Raw genomic sequence first — 10743 nt, forward strand, 5'->3', positions numbered from 1 at the left:
CTACTCCTGGTGTGTTAACTCTACAACAAGCATTTGATACAGTGTTCCTGTTGTGTAAATAATACAGTACATGTTGTTAAAATGTACCTTCATGTACTTCCACATGCACTGAGATGGTGATGGTATTCCAGAAAGCCGGTTATGTAATTTACGGTAAGCGGATTACCTCAACTTTCGGTTCCAAAACCTGAGGTAACTTTCAGGGAAAGTAGCCATTGCAACTTACTCTCTGAACTGAACCTGCTCTGGAGCAGCTCATGGTCCAGGGTTAGTTCACTTCAGTGGGCGTGACAGATTCCACACAATATTATATTAAACAGATATAAGGGATGTAAATATATTGAAAATTATATAGCACACTTATGCAATTAAGCATACACCATTTATTTTGTTTATCTTGTTTAATACGTTTTGTCATCATTTGCTGTATCCAGCAAAGTAAACCATCAGTTTGAAGGACAATTCTCACAAAACTTTATTTTCTGCAAGCTTTTTTCAAGGTATGTTTAGGTGTCTCTCCAAAAACACTTGGAGACTCCAAAAAGACACTAAATAAGTCCATATTGTCATTTCCACCCACCAGGGTTACAGGGATTTGCGCCATTCTAGATGCTCTCGACTGCTAAGATCATCACTGCCTGATGTAAATTACATTAATGGTGCAATTTTGCATGCTTCAGTAATTTATTTGTTTAAATGTTTTATCGCGTTAAGGATTTTGAATTAATCGCATGATAATGCATTAATGTCAACAGCCCTAATAGATATATACATAGATTTATTATAAAGCACTGTTAGCATAAAGCAATGTATATTTTATTCTTTATTCTATATAATGTATTTAATAACAATACATCTGTGAGACATCTCACTTTTCAAGAAATGTGGAAGAAAAATGGCTAAACATAAAAATAATCTTATACAGCCATACTACCTTTGCAATCTAAGACCCGTTTTCAATCAATCTCTTTTTTTTTTGCATTTAAAATTAGCATCAAACAATATAAATATACAATAAAGTTCAGAGTAATAAAAAAACATGTAGCGATAAGATTAAATGAAGTGTGAAGTGTGGCATGCTTCTTCGCGTCTGTGACTCCTGTATTCGGCGTTCGGTTAAGAATGTCTGTGTGTGTTCACCGTTAACTCTGATCTTCACACTCCGGGTTGACTGAACTTACTCCAGACCTTCATACCTCGAGTAAGCAAGCTTTGGGTTAACCAACTCAGAGTTCAGGGTATATGTTTGACGGTAAGTTAACCTTGCTTTCTGGAATACCACCCAGGTATGCTGTATTGGATAATTATTTATTTCTATTATAAGTACAAAGTAGTTAAATGACACCTATTAAGTGGCGCCCACTGAACTGTACTGGCCGAATAACAGTGCCAATAAAATATTTGAGGTTATGAAATCTAATATAAAAAATATTGCTATTAAAAGATTCCCTGTCACTATTGTTCCTATACTATAATGTGTAGTTTAATGTTTATTGATTAATAGAAACAAAATCCTGCTGTCAAACTGCACTTAGACATTGTACCTTGTACATTGCACTGGTTGCAAAAAAGACGGTTCACATAATATTTCGATTTATGGTCAGCAACTTGTACTGACCATAAAATAAAATTGTAGAAAAAACGTTGAAGTCATTCCCAAAACTTAAAAATGAACAAAGCCAAGTGATGCATCAAAATAAGACTTGTACATGTAAGCATGGCCAATCTGTTCTACCCGATGCTCGTTATTTTGACTTGAATAGCCATACAGATATTAAATTAACACCTGATTAAACCAGGTCTACTTTGGTGTTTTACGTCTGAATTACTGAATGACTTTATGGATTGTACAGACAGACCTTTTGCCATCAGTTGTTTTCTTCTGTTTTATTAAATACTGTGTTTAGTCAATTTATCGATCTCATGTTTCCTGTACAACTGCTGCTGTTGTTCAAAGCAAATGCTGTCCTCCTGAAAATGAAGTTACTTTGAAGTTGAAGTTGAAATGAAGTTAAGTAAGCAGCAGTAGTAGTGTAGTGTTCTCATATCATTGGGTCCAGCATGAATTATGTTGCCATATGCCAGAAAGCTGAAGCTGAACCAATGTGAAATGACTTCAAACTAACTACAGCAAACCACTGAAAATATATAGCTCAGAATGTAGGAAGTCAGTTCTTTGATTGAAATCCTTGTGTTGTGTGAGGAGCGAGCAAACTATTCTACCAGTTAAAGTCTACATGAAATAACCTTTAAAACACATTTTATGTTATGTAATCTGAGTGGGTGTTTTAGTCCAGAATGGAGCCAGTGCTGTTGTGTGGCGACTCTTGCTGTGCACATTCTCGAGTTGCCATCATCAGCGAATCATGGTTTGGCTCCAGAATGGCTTGTCAGATCATACTTTTGGGGGATTTAGTCTCACAACTGACATTGAGAGAAAAGGGTACTCAAACAAATAGCTTACTGACAACATATTTTCCACAGCAGACAAATTAATTGTTTTTTTTAAATCAATCAACTCAATAAATTGTTTATAAATTGTAGTCTGCACATTGTTAAAACATTAATAGGCTATAGAGATATGAGATTTCAACCGTAAAAAGCATTCACATCCTTGTAGAGGTTGAACTTGTAAGCTGGGATTGTTCTCAGAGCTCCAACTTATATCACCTGACTGCTGCAGATTCATTTAGGCATTGGATTGTATGTTTCATTAGAAGTGCATAATTCCCAGACTGAGGACGTGCTCAGATCCGAGTAAAACGTCATGTGTTGTCATCTTGAAAATATTGGTAATTACGACATGGCGTGAACGCAGCATAAGTACAAATACAGAGTTCTGCATTAATGTAGTTTACAAAGTATCATTGTTAAATTAGCTCATATGTAAAGAATTTTATTTTTTATCCTGTGTATCTTAACCCAAACTGATGCATTTTAACAAGGTGATCTCAAATACTTGTATGCATTTTACATAAAATGTGGTTCTACCACATGTACATTTATTTACATTTGCATAGTCACAAAAACACAATATTGGTTCATTGACAGCATCTAAAGTGTAAATAATTTATGTATTAACAACTTAAATTAAATTTAACTTAAAAAATTCCCCAGATCTCAGTCCATTTGAGCGTCATTAGGATGTGCTGGACCAACAAGTTCGATCCACAGCTCCACCTCGCAACTTACAGGACTTGAAGGATCTGCTGCAAACGTCTTGGTGGCAGAAACTACAGGACACCTTCTGGGGTCCAGGCATCTGCAGGTCGGTGCTGTTTTAGCAGCACTCGAAGGACCAACAGTATATTAGGAAGATGGTCATGATGCTTTGACTCAATGTATATGTATTTTTGTGTTTCAACATCTATCCAAACATACAAAAATTTTAACCTGTAAATGTTACAACATACAAATATATACGTATAAACAATGAGATCAATCTGATTTAAAACCTGTAAAGGGGTTAATTTAATGCTTCATGAAAACATTAAGTTATCAATTAATAGTGTATTTGTAAACATTTAGGAACACTTACTATAAATAGTTAATGTCTAATAGAATAGGTTTAAAGCACTTAATTAATGGTAATTGGTGGTCGATAGAGCTCAATGCGCCGCAACTTAAGAAAACACATGCAAATAGAAAAAAACACCAGCAAATTAAGAAATCAGTTTACAGTTTTTTACGATTGCTATGACAGATTTTTCAATACTTTTAACAATTTTCCAAAACTGTTTTGATTCAGGATGGATGGCGTGCTCAATTCCTTCTGAGTTTGATTTGGGTGCTCTTCGGTCCAAGGTAGAACATCTAAGGTGCAGTGTGGACCTGTTTTCTATCTGCTTCATTATGCCCTGAAGAAGGCCCCATGCCGCTACGCGTGGGCATTTTAAAGTTGTCCAGTTAGGACATGTCATTTTTTCAATAAAGACATTTTAATTAAGGAGTGCCTCGGCCACCAGAGATTTTTTCTCCACACTGCACCTTAAATTTTCCAAAACTCTTAACACAGTTAGCACTACATCCGCCTGTGTAAGCTATACTATTAACACATTTCTTGTTGCTTTAACACAAAATGCATACAATTAACACAAATTTAAAATGCTTGAACTTCTTTTACACACAAGCTCAAACAAGAACAAAACAATGGATTTTTACTGCCAAATTTACCAATGCTTTCACACTGTATGTCAGAACAGATAACACCATGTTCTAAACCTAACCTTACAGGCTAAAGTCAAGGTAAACCGCTGCTTATATTGTGAACTGAAACACAAATATATCCCCTGTATTTTATTCTATTGTTACTGAGAAACAGCTGATTGAATTATGCAAATAGATAATTAGAAGACGACTCTTTTTTTTTTGTCTTTTTTTTTTTTTATTCTTCTGGTGCTTTTTCTGTTTGTATATTTTGTATTTTCACATTATTCCATTGCTGGTGAGAAACAGCTGATTGAAGTTATGCAAATATGGGACAATGTGGCATTCCACCATTCCCGTGCAGTCACAGCCTGGTTTGACGCCCATCAGAGGATGATGTCCATTTTCCTTGCCCCTTACTTCCCTTTCCTCAACTCCATTGAGGAGTTTTCTCAGCCTGGAGATGAAAGGATTTTGACCATAGTCCACAGGACCAAATGTCCCTCCTGTATGCAAAAGATGCTGCATACCAAGACATCACAGCTGAACACTGCCAGGATAAGGCAAGCCAAAAGATTCTTCCCAAGATGCCTTGCCAGGCAAGATATCAGGTCTGATGTGGATGAGAACATGTGGACAAATGCAGAAGACCGAGCAGATTAGAAGATGGCCTTTTCTGTTTATATATTTTGTATTTTCACATACAGTAATACTGTAAATGGCAGCTATATTGCATATTTTTGTTATCTTGCAGAAATGTCCTGTTGCAACTAAAGCCGTTACTGCAGCAATTCAGTCTCTGTCTTCTTTTTTCATAAACCATACATTCTATAAAGCCACTCTAAGAAAAGTAATTTATTTTGTTGTATTGAATTTCTGCTGCACAATCTATGATCAATACAATATACTGTCTATTGTATAAGGGCAGACCTGACACATAAAATAATGCAGTTTCTGTAATTTCAGCTGATGCTAGTGTTTTTTTGTTTTGTTTTTTTGCATTATGATTGACTAAATGTTCCTGTTGGAAGAGAACATGTGTTAGTGTTTTGAATAATGATTTGATTTTGAAACATGTTTGCAGTGTTTTGTTAGACATTGTGTATTGTGTTAGTGTATTATTGTATTTTGAAAATTTGTTTTGGAGTTTAGTTTACAATGTGTGATTTTGAGCATGAAATTAACCGTTTTGCCAATTGTGTGTTTTAGGTGTGTTGGTGCGTTAAGAGTTTAGGAAATTTGTTAAAAGTATTGAAAAAATTGTCATAGCAATTGTAAAAAACTGTAACAACACATGTACTGCAAATACTCACAAAGCAACCAAATACAGAAATACCGCAAATACCACAGAAATGTTTCAAGGGGACCTCAAGTGACAAACCTGGCTGGGACTGCTTATTGTTTACTCGTCGGTGGTGGTGTTGATGACCTGAAAGGTGAGTTTTTTTGTTTATTTTAACATCCTGATTGTTTGTGCGTTTTGAGTATTTGCAGTGTGTTTCTGTATTTGGTTGCGTTGTGAGTATTTGCAGTGTGTTTCTGTATTTGGTTGTGTTGTGAGTATTTGTAGCATGTTTCTGTTTGGTTGTTTTGTGAGTATTTAAACAAGCATGTTTCCGTATTTGGTTGCGTTGTGAGTATTTGCAGTGTGTTTCTGTATTTGGTTGTGTAGTGAGTATTTGGAGCATGTTTCTGTATTTGGTTGTGTTGTGAGTATTTAAAGCATTTTTCTGTATTTGGTTGTGTTAGGAGTATTTGCAGTGCATTTCTGCATTTGGTTGTGTTGTGAGTATTTTGAGCGTGTTTCTGTATTTGGTTGCGTTGTGAGTAGCTATTTGCATTGCATTTCTGTATTTGGTTGCGTTGTGATTGCAGTGTGTTTCTGTATTGGTTGAGTTATGAATATTTGCAGTGCGTTTCTGTATTTGGTAGAGTTGTGAGTACTTGCAGTACATTTCTGTATTTGGTTGCGTGTGAGTATTTGCAGTGCGTTTCTATATTTGGTTGTGTTGTGAGTATTTGCAGTGCATTTCTATATTTGGTTGCATTGTGAATGCGTTGTGAGTATTTTCTGCACGTTTCTGTATTTGGTTGCGTTGTAAGTATTTTCTGCACGCTTCTGTATTTGGTTGTGTTGTGAGTATTTGCAGTGCATTTCTGTATTTGGTTGCTTTGTGAGTATTTGTAGTGCGATTTTGCATTTGGTTGCGTTGTAAGTATTTGTAGTACGGTTCTGTATTTGGTTGTGTTGTGAGTATTTGCATTGCATTTCTGTATTTGGTTGCGTTGTGAGTATTTGCAGTGTGTTTCTGTATTTGGTTGCATTGTGAGTATTTGCAGTGCATTTCTGTATTTGGTTGCTTTGTGAATGCGTTGTGAGTATTTTCTGCACGTTTCTGTATTTGGTTGCGTTGTAAGTATTTTCTGCGCGCTTCTGTATTTGGTTGTGTTGTGAGTATTTGCAGTGTGGTTCTGTATTTGGTTGCGTTGTGAGTATTTGTAGTGCGGTTCTGTATTTGGTTGCGTTGCGTTGTGAGTATTTGTAGTGCGGTTCTGTATTTGGTTGCGTTGTGAGTATTTGCATTGCATTTCTGTATTTGGTTGCGTTGTGAGTATTTGCAGTGCGTTTCTGTATTTGTTTGCGTTGTGAGTATTTGCATTGCATTTCAATATTTGGTTGCGTTATGAGTATTTGCAGTGCGTTTCTATATTTGGTTGTGTTGTGAGTATTTGCAGTGCATTTCTGTATTTGGTTGCGTTGTGAGTATTTGTAGTGCGGTTGTGTATTTGGTTGCGTTGTGAGTATTTGTAATGCGGTTCTGTATTTGTTTGCGTTTGAGTATTTGCACTGCATTTCTGTATTTGGTTGCATTGTGAGTATTTGCAGTGTGTTTCTGTATTGGTTGAGTTATGAGTATTTGCAGTGCATTTCTATATTTGATGCGTTGTGAGTATTTGCAGTGTGTTTCTGTATTGGTGAAGTTGTGAGTATTTGCAGTGCATTTCTGTATTTGGTTGAGTTGTGAGAATTTGCAGTGCGTTTCTGTATTTGGTTGAGTTGTGAGTATTTACTAGCCTGGAAATCCAGACCTAAATCTAAAAGATTAATGGTCTGGCATCGACTAATGAAAATCGGCAAGCTCGAGGGGTGGCACCAAGCATGCATTTGAAAATCTCACTGCACGCAATTGGATAACACTACAACTAATCACAACAATAAACCCCATACCTTAGCCACCAGCAGAGCTACCATCTTGCAAAGGAACGACTCAAGCGGCGTCTTCTGTTCCTCTTTTAGATAAAAAGCCAAGTCGAACTCGTTCATTGTAGCGGCCAAAGCCATTTAAAACAACTGGTGTTCATCCATAGCCATCTTGCAATGTTTACTAATGACTTCGCCGTCACAGCGCTGTCGTCATCTGTTTAGCTCGCCTCTGGCCCGCCTATATCAGATAACCCAATGTGATTGGTGCAGCTCAGATCGAGGGGCATATTTAATGAGCATTATTACTCGACACCAGAGTAACTCGCTGAGCAAATTCAACTTGTGCTCTCGCGAGAACTCTGGATTACCAGGGTAATCATTTACAGCAGGTTTTGTCAAACCTGATAAAGAAGTTTTCTTAATTTGCTGGTTATTTTTCTATTTGCATTTGGTTTCATTAGCTGCAGTGCAAGAGGCTAGACTAGAAGAGGCTTTGTCGACCAAAATTTTATTAGCTGGTTATTTTATTAGTCAAAAAAAAAAAAAACCTTGCTGCAAAGTCACACAGTCTGTGAGGAACAGATCGTAACGGCAGTGTGTCGGGCAGGACAACCAAATGTTTGCATATCATCCATCAACCTCAAATATAGCTTATCATTTGAAACATTTAAGTAGAATCTTTACATGGCTGTTCACTCTAACGTTAACCTAGATAAATGTGTGCTATTATTAGGCGCATATCCAAGTGTTTGTGTGGAGTGTGGAAGCTGAAGTATAACAGGCTTCATGATATGAAGCTGTCGGCGCGATCACTTTCCCAGAGAAAACAACTTAAAATACTCTATCATTTTTGGTCATACAGATAAGAGTAACACATCATTAGAAAAGGGTCTACTTAACCTCACAACAACAAGAAAACGCAGTGCCTTTGTCAAATAATGGAACCAAACAGGATGTGCTTCCTAACGTCTTGGTCTCTGTGAACTGGAGGACATCACATAAATGAACCGAAACTCAGCGTATAGGCTACTTGCCTCACAGACGTGGGAAATATATCTATAGAAAGCTTGAAATGTCTACTTTTAAATCAACCAATTCTAAACGAAAAGAAACTCTGCTTTGTGTTACGTATGAAAGATATATTTCTCTGTATAGGCGCGTTCACTACTTCAGAGATGACGAGTCAGCATCATCAACTTCATCTTTTCAGCCAACACTGACACAGAAAAATGAATTTATTAATAATTCAAATGTCTCCTTGCTATTTTTTCCGACTCATTCATTATCATTACTTTTCCCGGTGCTTTGCGGCAAGTTTTATGTGTGCGCTTGAGTGCGGAATAGGCTATATAACGCCTATATATTTTAAACGCTCATTATGGTTTAGTATAGCCTGACGCCGTCATACTCTAGTCAGAATATGAGTCTGATACTGCTCCATTGGGCTGTGATTATGGGGCGTGTTTCAACCACACCAGGAGGGAAAATGCCTCTGCCCTCAATTGGATCGACAAATGCCTTGATTGGGTTTCTCTGTTCCTCTTTTAAAATGAATGCGCTGTCGATATCTTCTATAACAGATGCGATGGCGGAATCTACACATCTCAATTCTCCAGCAGCAGCCATCTTTGTTGTAAACGAATTCAACCCAAGCGCTCTTTGGTGACGTGGATGATTACGTTACTGTTGACCATCTGTCTATCATCGTATAAAGCCCGCCCTGACAATTTGATTGATCCAAACAGCTCTGGTTCGAGCATAGTTGCTCCACAACGGATCAAGTCCAGACCGAACTTCCCAACCTCAAATGTTGTGGGTGGGGCTAAGTTCGGCTGGCATCCAGGCTAGGTTTAGTATTCTCCTCAGTATATATTTAAGTTATTAAATTATTATAATCGTGCAATTAGTCGACTAATGGCTTAAATGAACAACTACTAGTCGACTAGAAAAATCTTTAGTCGAGGTCAGCCCTACTATGCATAATGTAATAACAATGTACAAACTACAAATTATAAACTATGAATTAACTATAATAGTTTGCAAATGATTAGTGCTTTGCTGCAGTATACTTTTTATAGTGTTACCGATAAGGGTGTAAGTCAATATCAATATATTAATAATATTTTTTCAGAACGCACATTATGAACTCAACCAGTGGATTCATAGCCAAAACTATGCTGAAAATTTTACTTTTAATACTCTTTATTGCTTTAAACATGACCTTACACACAAAAAGACCACAGTGAAGCAAAAACACTGACAAGAACTCAAAGAACTGAATATGACCACATACAACAAAAATGAAGCATAGTGACAAATCTCATTTTGGCAATGCAACTTGTCTTTGACAGAAAATATGTTTAAAAAATAAAAACATGTATAAACATGATGATATTGTTTACTGTAATGTATTTTATAAAAATAAACAGGTTCCGTGCTTTATTATACTCTAAAATATAGTTACTATTAATTTGTCTCAGGTATATAATTCTATAAATCATAAGATACATGTTGTGATTTCTCTTTTCTAAAAAAAATATTTTGATAAATATATGCAATGTTAGGTATTTTCAAAAATGATTTTAAGCTTCACAAATATGATCCTTACAATATTTTTTTGTTAAGTTGAGCATATAATAATTTATACTTTTATATGGAAATATTGTAAAACATTCTATCTGTACTATTGTTGACCGTTTAATGATACAAGTTAATCTAAATCTAGCATTAAACAGTCTTTCAGGTGCTGGCTTGACAGAGCCCACTTCATTTAAATTCTATTTTAAAGAAGGGATAACATGCAAGACACCAAAAACAATGAGATGTTAATTGTTTAAACTTCAAAGTAGAGCCTTATATGGATTATAAGACCACAGTTTAACCATTCCTAGATTGGAAGAGGAGACAGAAAAGTTTTCAGACATAAGACAGCAGTTGGTTTTATTAAAATACATATAAAACTATTCTGTGTGGGTGTGTGTGTGGGTAGGTGAGGGTGGAGGGATTATGTTCTCAGGAGTGCACAATGAATGACATCACATGAAAATTAAAAAATAAAGTTTCCTACAATAAGACATTTCAAATTATGGGAGAGAAGAAAAACATTAAAGCAATATTCAAAAAATATTGTGAAACATTGGTTATTTGTGTACTTATATAGGCTATATGTGAAAAAAAAAATGTTTTAATTTATATACGCAAGCATTTGCTTAGTGATTTCAAAAAATTATGAGGCTATTAAGAACCCAGCCCACTCCCCCAATACAAAAAAATATGCCACGTTTTGTCTCTACATGTATAAGGTATGGAGCTGGATGACTATGTGGGTGTGAGAGTGAAAAATTATTTATTTATTTATTTTCTGTGCATTAGAAAACAGGAGCGCCCTTTTT

Source organism: Scardinius erythrophthalmus (assembly GCF_964197995.2).
Source record: "Scardinius erythrophthalmus genome assembly, chromosome: 13".
NCBI classification, from domain to species: Eukaryota; Metazoa; Chordata; class Actinopteri; order Cypriniformes; family Leuciscidae; genus Scardinius; species Scardinius erythrophthalmus.